Consider the following 10845-nt stretch of genomic DNA (forward strand, 5'->3'; position numbering starts at 1 on the left):
AAATGTTGTTTCTGTTACAGAATATCCAGTGTGGGATTACAGCAAGCTAAAGTTACCAGTTTCATTTGAACACGCTGCTGAGCATATCTCTGTATTTTGGTTTCGTTTAGTTTAGAGATACAGCGTGGAACCAGGCCCTTCGGCCCACCAAGTCCGCAACGACCCTGCATATTAACACTATCCTACACACACTAGGGGAAATTTACATTTATACAAAGCCAGTTACCTACCAACCCGTGCGTCTTTGTAGTGTGGGAAGAGACCAAAGATCTCGGAGAAAACCCACTCGGTTTTCACGGGGAGAACGTACAAACTCCAAACAGACAGCACCCATAGTCGGGGTCGAACCTGGGTCTTTGGCACTGAAAGCGCTGTAAGGCAGCAACTCTACCGCTGCGCCACCGTACTGCATCTGTTCTTATTACCATTCCAGAGTGAATTCAACTACAAAACAAACATCTCAAATTAACTGTCTGAAGGTGCAAATATTGCTTATATCTGGGGCCCATAGAAATCTTCAGTGAGGAGATGAGGGTGTATATTGTGGAATAGTGGTTAATGAAGTTCATTGGTTTATTTACCCTCGAGGGTGAGGAAGAAGAAATGTTTTTTGAGTAAAACAAATTAATACAGTATATATCCTACATATAGTTCTGCTCTTCCAATTTTTCCTTACATGTAGCAATTTCTGAATTATTTGTCCTTACTATTTAGGAATAGTCCTGTAGTGAATCAATGAGTACTCTCAGAGTGTGTAAATACTTATAGGATCTCTGTTCTTAGAAAACATGTAATCATAAAAAATACTGCCTGGATGGCAACAGAATCCCATCAGAAATGTGGAATTTGGCTACAATATAAGCAATAATCTGATCAGATCCATTGATATTGCTGGGGCTGGTCTCCCTTTGAAAATACACCTCAAACGATATAATTGAGGAAGGGGACAAGGGCCAATGTTCAAAGGCTGTACGATTTGCATGTGGGGCATGGAGCAACGAATGAGCTATACATTTCATTTCCAGCTGGCAGAAGCATAACTTTCAATTTCCCAGGCATATATAATCATTGAAGATATCTTTAAACTCATTTGTTTTAAAGTAATTCATTTTTAATGTCTGGGATAAACTGAAGATATTGCGGTGATCTGTAGGATAGCTGATTAATGAGTAAATTGATCAGATGGCGCGTAAATAACTTCCCACTAATTATCATAATATTTATGCAGCAAGGTAATCTTAGCTTCACACCTGCATTTGTTAATTAGCCTGCTTTAAACAAAACTCCCACACAAAATATATAATTGAGCACTTATCTTCCAGTGAGATGTTTGGCAAATCCTGTGACCAGTGCGCCACACTGACCTTCCTGATATATCTGGACTTAGCCGGATCTGTCATTGCCAATATGCTACTGAAGCTGGCTTGATTTGCAATGGACAAACATTATGCGATGACTTGCCATTCTCACATCTGCTTCACAATGCACGCAATCCATGATGCTAACTAGTGGATCTACAACACAGAACCGAACATTGGTAAATAGGACTGTGTCATTGTCACAACACTTTCCTCAAACTCTCTCACCACACCATACCTTCAACAAACTTCCACAGGAGTGGAGATAATCCTCAGATTATCAAATGAATGTAATGGGAAACGGTTCAATTTATGACCATTCAATTTAGGAACGAAAGTCTCCAATGTTCTTAGTCGAGCTGCAATGTGGAGATGCTGCTTGCATTTACAACGGCTCAGAGACCAAGATATCCAATGTATAGATTCACTGATGATGGACCTTGCCTCAACATCTGGAAGAGCAAAGTCCTTGACCACACTGCTCCTGCAGCACCACACTGTCTTTCCCACAGTAAAGATTCACAGCAAGACCTTGGACAATGTGGATCATTTCCCATATTTCAATGAAGGTAAACATCAATGATGAAGTTCACTATGCCCTTCAATACACTAGCATAGTCATTGAGCATAAATGGTGTTTGAAGACTAAGACCTCAGATCTGGCAGAGAATTCACAGACGACCAAGCATTTTCCTGAGTTAGATTCCATCTGCCATCAGGTGAGGCACACTGCAGTGACAGTACACTGGCAGGGAAGGGGGTGAATGTTGAGTGGATGGGATGTACATCAAGTAGGCTGTTTGATGACAAATCAACTCAGTAGCAGTAAAACCACTGCACAGGTACAGACTGGTTGGCAAACAATAATCCACACCCTTAGGCTTCTGAGAACCTACAGGAGAGATATCAAGGCAATATCTCCACAAAAAAATCTCCAAATGAACTGAAAAGATAAGCAAACTAATGACATTTCTCTCCTAGAGTTTTGTGTGAAGTGATAACTTTGAGCTAGGCATCAAGCCTGTCAATGTTTTTTTTCCTTAAGAATTTGAGAAAAATATTAACATGAACTCCTAACCGACTTAAGAAACATTCTTTGTCAGACAGTCTGTACCTTTGTTATTGTGTAGGAAGGAACTGCAGATATTAGTTTAAACCGAAGATAGACACAAAAAGCTGGAGTAACTCAGCGGGATAATCTGCATCTCTGGAGGGAAGGATTCGGTGACATTTCGGGTAGTGCGACTTGGGTGGGGGAGGAATAGGGAGGGAGGGAGGGAATGCCGGGGCTATAAGAAGTGGGAGAAATCAATATTCATACCACTGAGCTGTAAGCTGTCCAAGAGAAATATGAGACACTGTTCCTCCAATTTGCATTGAGCCTCACTCTGACAATGGAGGAGAAAGGTCTGTGTAGGAATGGGAAGGAGAATTAAAGTGTCCGGCAACCGGGAGTCCAGGTAGGTTCAGGTGGGCTGAGCGAAGGTGTTACGCGATACGTTCGCCCAGCCTACATTTGGTCAAGCCGATGTATAATATTCCACATCTTGAACCCCGGATGCAGTAGATGAGGTTGGAGGAGGTGTAAGTGAACCTCTGCCTAACCTGAAAGGACTGTCAGCGTCCCTGGTCCCTTTGTTATTGTTTTGTTGTTACTCACAAAGCAGCCGACTTGGCGGAAATCCTGTCCACTCAACATTCATTCCCTTCCCAGGTTATATTACTGTTGCTGCAGAGTGTATCATCTGATGCCAGGTGGAATTTAACTCCGGCCAGTTTTGGTTGCATTACAGACTGGATTTACACTATCTTACTGATTATTTTTTATCTCATCTTACTGATAATTCATTTGCTGTATAATTGATTATTGTACATTTATAGGTATATTATTGTGTTAATAGGCCTATAAAGCTGCAGCGAGTAAGAATTTCATTGTTCCATTCCCAGTACATATGACAATTAAACACTCTTGACAGTTACTTATCCAGGCTCCACTGACTGCAACTGCCAAACCACAACCTCTGTCATCAAGGAGATAATTGGGACAGGAGGGATAATTGGATCACCACCACTGCAGCTTCCCCAGGAACCTCTCTCTCCTTGGGTCTAAATACAGCAACTCCCTATACAGCGATATTATGGAAGCACTCTTACCAAAAACAATCCCTGTATCATTTCCAGAGACAAATAAGGAAGGGCAATAATTGGTGCCTTCACTTATGATGCCCACAAATAAGTTAATGAATGTGGCGGAACACTATAGACCAGCTCTTGCACTATCATGGACTTTTTTTCTTCTTATTGTGTTTTGCACTAGTCTTTTGGTCTTATTGGTTTAGTCTTTTGTTCTTTTTACTCTTTTGGAAAATGTTATGTGTAATCTATGTGTCATTTATGTATAATTTAAGTCTTTTGGCATTGTCTCTGTCTATATGCCTGTAGTGTAATGCTACTGAAGGCAAGATTTTCATTGTACATATACCTTCACTGTACTTGTGGATACAACAATAAGCTCAACTTGCTATAACATTTGAAACACTCAGCATTTTCTGTCTGATGAACATATTTAGCCCATGAGTATATGGCACTCCAAAATCTCTTCTAATTATATTCATTCACAGCCCTGCTCACTGTAGATGGCCTAATTTAGCCCAGAGGATATTCATTACAAATACCATGTATCCTTATCGCTGACTTGAAATGATCTAGTCATACGGTTAAATGGTCCTCTGTCAGTGTAGAGCTTGCTTTAAGTGTAGTAGAAGCAGTACTCGAAAATGGTGTAATATTTACCATTGGCCTTGTAATAAGTAATTTATTTCAATAATTCCATATTACCCACAATGCTACTGAGAGGGATGGCATTATGAGGTTAACCATCATCAAATCCCCAGTCAGAGTATTCATGTCCAGGTGTCCCTTCCAGGTTTTGCCACAGTCTTAAACAAAGCTTAGATTCATTGCAATCAAGCCCACCTAGCTCTTGTTCGGAGGTGAGAGTCCACTCTGCTTGTGAGTTCCTCTCAAGATTCAAGATTCAAGAAGTCTATTGCCATGTCAACAAGTTGATAGGAATGTGTCTTGGTTCGCTCTCAGACTGTCCTTTAGATGCTGAGAGGGGGGAATATTGCCCAATTCAAGCAGCATTGTTTGTGCCAATTTTTCCCACGGTTCACGTATTGTATATATTTATTACTTGAATAAAGTCTATTTTGAAATTTAAAATAAAAAGAAAAAATTGTTTGTGCCAACTCCAGACAGAATTGAAACAACTGCTCCTTCTGCAGTCGAGAGGGGTGGATGTGAGGGAGGAACTTAGAGAGGTGAATGACCGGCAAGCTCGGCTCTTTACCTCTGAATCCTCCAAGATCATCTTCCGATCCGGGGTCCGCCATGTGGAGCAGGATGAGACGTGCTCACGTTTCTTCTTCCATAAGGTTCACAGGGGGCACTCTGTGATGAACAGCCTTAGGGAGGAGGACGGCTCGGTAGCATCCTCGCAGACGGACATGCTGAGGATCTGCAAATCCTTTTACACGGATTTGTATGACAAAAAGGCCACAGACAGCACCGCCTCCCAGAACTTCCTGTCCTCGATCACGGAGGTCTTGGAGGACAGCAAGTGGGAGAGTCTGGACCAATCACTGATCCTAGAGGAGCTGACTGGCTCCATCCGTTCCTTTGACTCGAGTAAAATTCCCAGAAACGATGGCTTACCGGCCGAGTTGTATTCGGCTCTGTGGGACTGGGTGGGCCCGGACCTGCTGGAAGTGTACAATGACATGCTTCTAGCCGGCAGCATGTCAGACTCCATGAGGAAGGGCAGCATCACCCTAATCTACAAGCAGAAGGGGGAGATGAAGGATATAAAGAATTGGAGACAGAAAAATCTCAGACAGCCTAGCGCTGCTGAGAGATACCATCGCCTACGTGCAGGACAGATGTGCAGGACAGATGGGTGGACGCCTGCCTAGTCAGCTTGGACCAGGAGAAGGCCTTCGACAGGATATCGCACACGTACATGAGGGATGTGCTCTCCAAAATGGGTTTTGGGGAGGGAATCCGAAATTGGATCAAATTGCTCCACACCGATATCTGTAGTGTAGGTATGTCGCAAAACGTACCTGAAGGTCGCTGAAAATCTGTCCCAGCCCATGTGCGCGATTTTGGCGCCGTTTAGAGGGGGGCGGGTTTAAAACGCGATTTTCCCTAGGCTGTTCAAATCGAGCTTGTTCAGCCTAGTTAATTATTAACGAAAAATCGCTGGAAGATTCCGTCGCTTGAGCTATTATTAGTTCTAAGGGCTTTATTTAATTGTTATAGTAGGTTAAAAATTAACCTCTAAACCCGCGACCGCCGACAACGGGCCGGATCTCATACAGGGGAAAACGGAAGGTAGGCTGTTTATTTTTACGTTAAAAAGGGCATCTTAAGATCCCTTTATACAAACTTTTATGTTGCGAATAGCTAATTTGGGGTCCATTATATCCCGCAGTATTTTTCTGGGCATATGGAGGCACAAATCTACCGCAATGGGAACGTTCTAAACCAGCACGTCCTCGAAAGCTGATTTAAATGCCATTAATTTACAGCAATTGAACACTAAATTCCTTCCATTTGGCCTATAAATTAATGTAAATGAGATTTAAAAATCATGTTTTATTGTGAATTATTTGTGAATATTATTTGGACACTTAGGCTATTTAAAAATGTTAATCATTTCTTAAAAAATGGATAGATGTTTAGATCTAGTAATTGAAGTTTGGAATTAGCTACAATTGGGTAACTAACTAATTATATGCTTTAGTTTCAGGCCATCCAAGTAAGATTATTTTATATTTGTTTCAGAATGCTTCAAGCTATGATAACTGAAAATTTCATTCAGTTCTCTTAATTTTTAAGAAAGTTATGGGCTTTTGACTGTCCACGATCACAGCTTTTTTGTTATGTCCATAGAAAATCAATAGGGAACAAGATGCTAATTTCCGAGTATGAAAATGGCCATTAAATACTTGAGATATGAAAGTGAATTAGGTGTCAAATTAAACTTATTTTTATGCTTTATCTGATGGGATAAATTGCAGACTTGATTTTTAAAATCTCAAAATTTTGTAACATTGCTATGTAGTGCAGTCCAAATCAATGGGTGGGAATCAGCCAGTCTGAAGAAGGGTTTCGGCCCGAAACGTCGCCTATTTCCTTCGCTCCATAGATGCTGCTGCACCCGCTGAGTTTCCCCAGCAATTTTGTGTACCTTCGATATTCCAGCATCTGCAGTTCCCTTTTGAACAGCTTCCCTGTCAGGTCTGGAGTCAGGCAGGGTTGCCCTCTCTCTCCTGTCTTGTTTGTCTGCTGTATTGAACCTTTTGCCGAGTCCATCAGGAAGGATGCGAGCATAAGGGGAGTGACATTGCCAGGCAGTGGGGGCACTCAAGTCAAAACCTCCCTGTACATGGATAATGTCGCTGTCTTCTGCTCGGATCCAGGGTCGGTCCGCAAACTGATTAGTATCTGCGACCAGTTTGAGTCGGCTACGGGAGCCAGGGTGAACCGCAGGAAGAGCGAGGCCATGCTCTTTGGCAACTGGCCCGACCGATCTTCCGTCCCCTTCACCATCAAGCCTGACTTCTTGAAGGTGCTGGGGATCTGGTTCGGGGGGGCTGAGGCGTGTGACAAGAATTGGCTGAAGCAGATAGCCAAGGTGGGGAAGAAGCTGGAGCTGTGGAGGCAACGCTCCCTCTCTATAACGGGAACAAATTTGGTCATCAGGTGTGAGGTGCTCTCGGGGCTGCTGTACTTGGCGCAAGTGTGGCCTGTTCCCGCCCTCCTATGCCACAGGTATCACCCGGGCTGTCTTCCAGTTCATCAGGGGGTCGAGGATAGACCGTGTGCGATGGGCCACAATGTATAAGTCAGCAGACAACGGGGGTTAAAGCGTGCCCAACGTCGACCTCACCCCTGATGGCCACCTTCGTGTGTGGCTGCATCAGGCGGAGCGTAGAGCCAAGGCACGTGTGCACCAAGTGTCACTACCTGCTGAGGTTCTACCTGTCCCCGGTGTTACGAAGGATGGGCCTGGCGCAGATGCCATGCAATGTGCCAGTCAGCTGGACATTGCCACCCCATTTATCGTTTGTAGAAAGGTTCTTCCAGACCAACACCTTTGACCACATGTCCATCGGGCAGTGGCCAGCATGGAACGTCCTGCAGGCACTGTAGGGAAAGGACTCGATGGATCCGGTGGCGTGGTTCCCAGAGCAGACTGCTCAGCTTGTCTGGCAAAATGCCTCATCGCCAGAACTCACCAACAAACACCCACACCTGGCTTGGCTGGCGGTGAGGGGAGCCCTCCCAGTCAGATCCTTCCTGCACCGTCAGAATCTCACTGCCAGCGCATGCTGCCCTCGGGATGGCTGCTATGGAGAGGAGACGGTTGCCCACCTCTTCGCAGAGTGTGGATTTGCAAAAAGAGTCTGGAGAAGTATGCAAGGGTCCCTGGCACGCTTTATCCCGAACAGCTCCGTCACAGAGGACTCTGTAATTTACAGACTGTTCCCAGGGACACATTCAGAGACTAACATCAAATGCTGCTGGAAGGTCATCAACTCGGTGAAGACGCTCTTTGGTCAGCCCGAGCGTTGTTCACCACCCAGCAGAGCGAGATGTCCGTCAGGGAATGTTGCCAACTGGCCCGCTGCAGGAGTAAGTGCTGAGGGACGCACTGAAGCTCGGTGCAGCCAACGCCAAGGCTCGGTGGGGGAGGACCACAGTCTAGGGTCCTTCCGCTGCTGGACATGGGGGGCAGGATATGGTGGAGACGCCCTTCAAAAATAAGGGAAGGGATCCCACGCCAGGGGGCCACATGTGTGGCACGGGCGGGGGACAGATTTGTGAAATTTGAGAAATGTATATAAACTGCATCGAACAATTTGTATAGCCTCCGAAAATGTCGGATGAATTCTTCGCACGGTTCATGTATTGTATATATTTATTACCTGAATAAAGTCTATTTTGAAATTTTAAAAGTTGTTTCAAAGTGTTCCACACTGGACTGTTCAGGGAAGCAAACATATCTATTTCCACCGTGTGTGAGGTGTTGGTTGTTAGGAAGAAGCTGCTATGACCAAAATGTATATTATAAGATATAGTGGCCATAAATACAACCGAGAAACATTCTTCATGAACCATTTCAAATGTACACTAAAAGCAGTAAGCAATTTTGAAATTAAAAACAGGACTGCAGAAATAAGCCCTGCAAACTGCAGAGAAATAGATGCCTACTGACTCACAGCAGTCAGCTACTCAGAGATACGGCTTGAAGCTCACCTGGCCATGAGGTATTTTCATGTACAATAATGGGGCTATGCTAAATGGACTACATCAAACCAGGCATCAAACATTTTCCGCTGAAATATCTTACACCGTATTGACAGATCATTGAAGGTTTTCCAATACTGTTGGTTATTTTAACATTTCAAAACATGGTTATGGGCATACTTGTTCCATCATTCAATATATGAGGGTATATGTGTGCTCATGATGGCTGGGGGGTTTTTGTCAACAAAAGCTTTTAGACCAAACATGTGAATTACAACATAGGTGTTTGAATATTCAGAGGTGTCTAGTCAGTTAAGATGTGGTCCCATAGTAAAAATGCAATGTAATTAAATTATTTCAAAATATTGAAATAAACTATGCAATTGAAACTGAAAATTCTATTCAATAACTCTGTTTAGTCTTTAGAGATGCAGTGCGGAAACAGGCCCTTCAGCCCAACAAGTCCACGCCGATCAGCGATCCCCGCACATTAACACTATCCTAAACATACTGGGGACAATTTATATTTATAGAAAGCCAATTAACCTACAAACCTGTACGTCTTTGGAGTGAAAGAAACCATAGATCTCGCAGAAAACCCACGCGGTCATGGGGAGAACGTACAAACACCGTACAGACAGCACCTGTAGTCAGGATCGAACCCGGGTCTCTGGCGTTGAAAGCACTGTAAGGCAGCAACCCTTATCGCTGTGCCACCCTTATCGTTATTTTTTTTATCACTAAAGAGTATAATACCTTGATGTACTTGGAATTCAGGGAGTTTTACAGAGAGTTTTTACCAGAAGTCTTCCACCACATTTTCTCATGAGTGTCTGCTTGTTGTGCTGAATAAAGAACTGTTACAACCTCCACGTCACCAGTCACAACATTGCACAGTACTACTGATGTGAAGACAAACAAAGCCAACCTTATTAAATACCACTGCTTGCTCCTGGGGATATATGTGAGCTTTCCAAAAGAAACAAGTACCATTCCAGGAAAATGAGACAGCATCTATACATTCATTAGTGCCATATTTGGTAGCGTTTGCAAACTATCCTTAAACCAAGCACCCTTGCCACTCATGTAGCCGCCTTGGGGTGATATCCCTTCCATTGTTTGAGAAGAGTCTCTGCCAGACTCTGCCCCTCTATGTCCAGCAGCAGGCAAACCCTAGACTGTGGTCCTCACCCACAGAGCCTTGGCTTTGAATGGGCCGTGGAACTGGAGGGGCTGGGGGGGGCTGCAGCCCCCCTCTGCCCCCCCCACCACCACTTTTTTGGCTAGATATGTTTCAATGTCTCCGGCTTTGGAAGAGGCGCTGCTGTGCTCTGAGCAACCTGGTCATGGGTGTTGGAGCGCCGGGGCGGTGGGAGGGATAGAAGCAGAAGGGCCGAATGGCCTATTCCTGCCCCTATTTTCTAGCTCTTGGGGCTAGCGAAATCAAGGGATATGGGGAATAAACAGGAAAGGGGTACTGAATTTAGATGAACTGCCATGATCATATTGAATGGCAGTGCTGGCTCAAAGGGCCAAATGGTCTATTCCTGCACCTATTTTTATTGTTTCTATGCTTGAGTATATGGCAATAAAACTCGACCACTTGATTTGAAGCATTCATGCATGGTGGAGGTATAATGTAGTCGAAGAATAATACAGTGTGACAACAGGCCCTTCGGCCCAACTTGCCCACACCCGCCAACATGTCCCAGCTACACTACCTGTTTTGGTCCATATCCCTCCAAACCTGTCCTATCCATGTATCAGTCTAACTGTTTCTCAAATGTTGGGATAGTCCCTGTCTCAACTACCTCCTCTGGCAGCTTGTTCCATACACCCACCACCCTATGTGTGGAAAAAGTTACCCCTCAGATTCCTATGAAATCTTTTCCCCTTCACCTTAAATCTGTCCTCTGGTCCTCGATTGACCTACTCTGGGCAAGAGACTCAGTGCATCGAAATGTATATTGCTACTGCATTTTATATTTCTCGAAAGTCTTACTTTTAAAAAAGTAATGTTTCCACAAACATATACCCCCTTTATTAATGTCATGGTTTGATGATTCTAAATTAAAATCAAAGTGAAAATCAGGAAATGTTATGATTACTTCTTGCCCCCTTTTTCCAACTACAGCTTGAAATTATAACACATTTAAAAGTTTTTTTGTCA

Source organism: Amblyraja radiata, chromosome 14 (genome assembly GCF_010909765.2).
Source record: "Amblyraja radiata isolate CabotCenter1 chromosome 14, sAmbRad1.1.pri, whole genome shotgun sequence".
NCBI lineage: Eukaryota > Metazoa > Chordata > Chondrichthyes > Rajiformes > Rajidae > Amblyraja > Amblyraja radiata.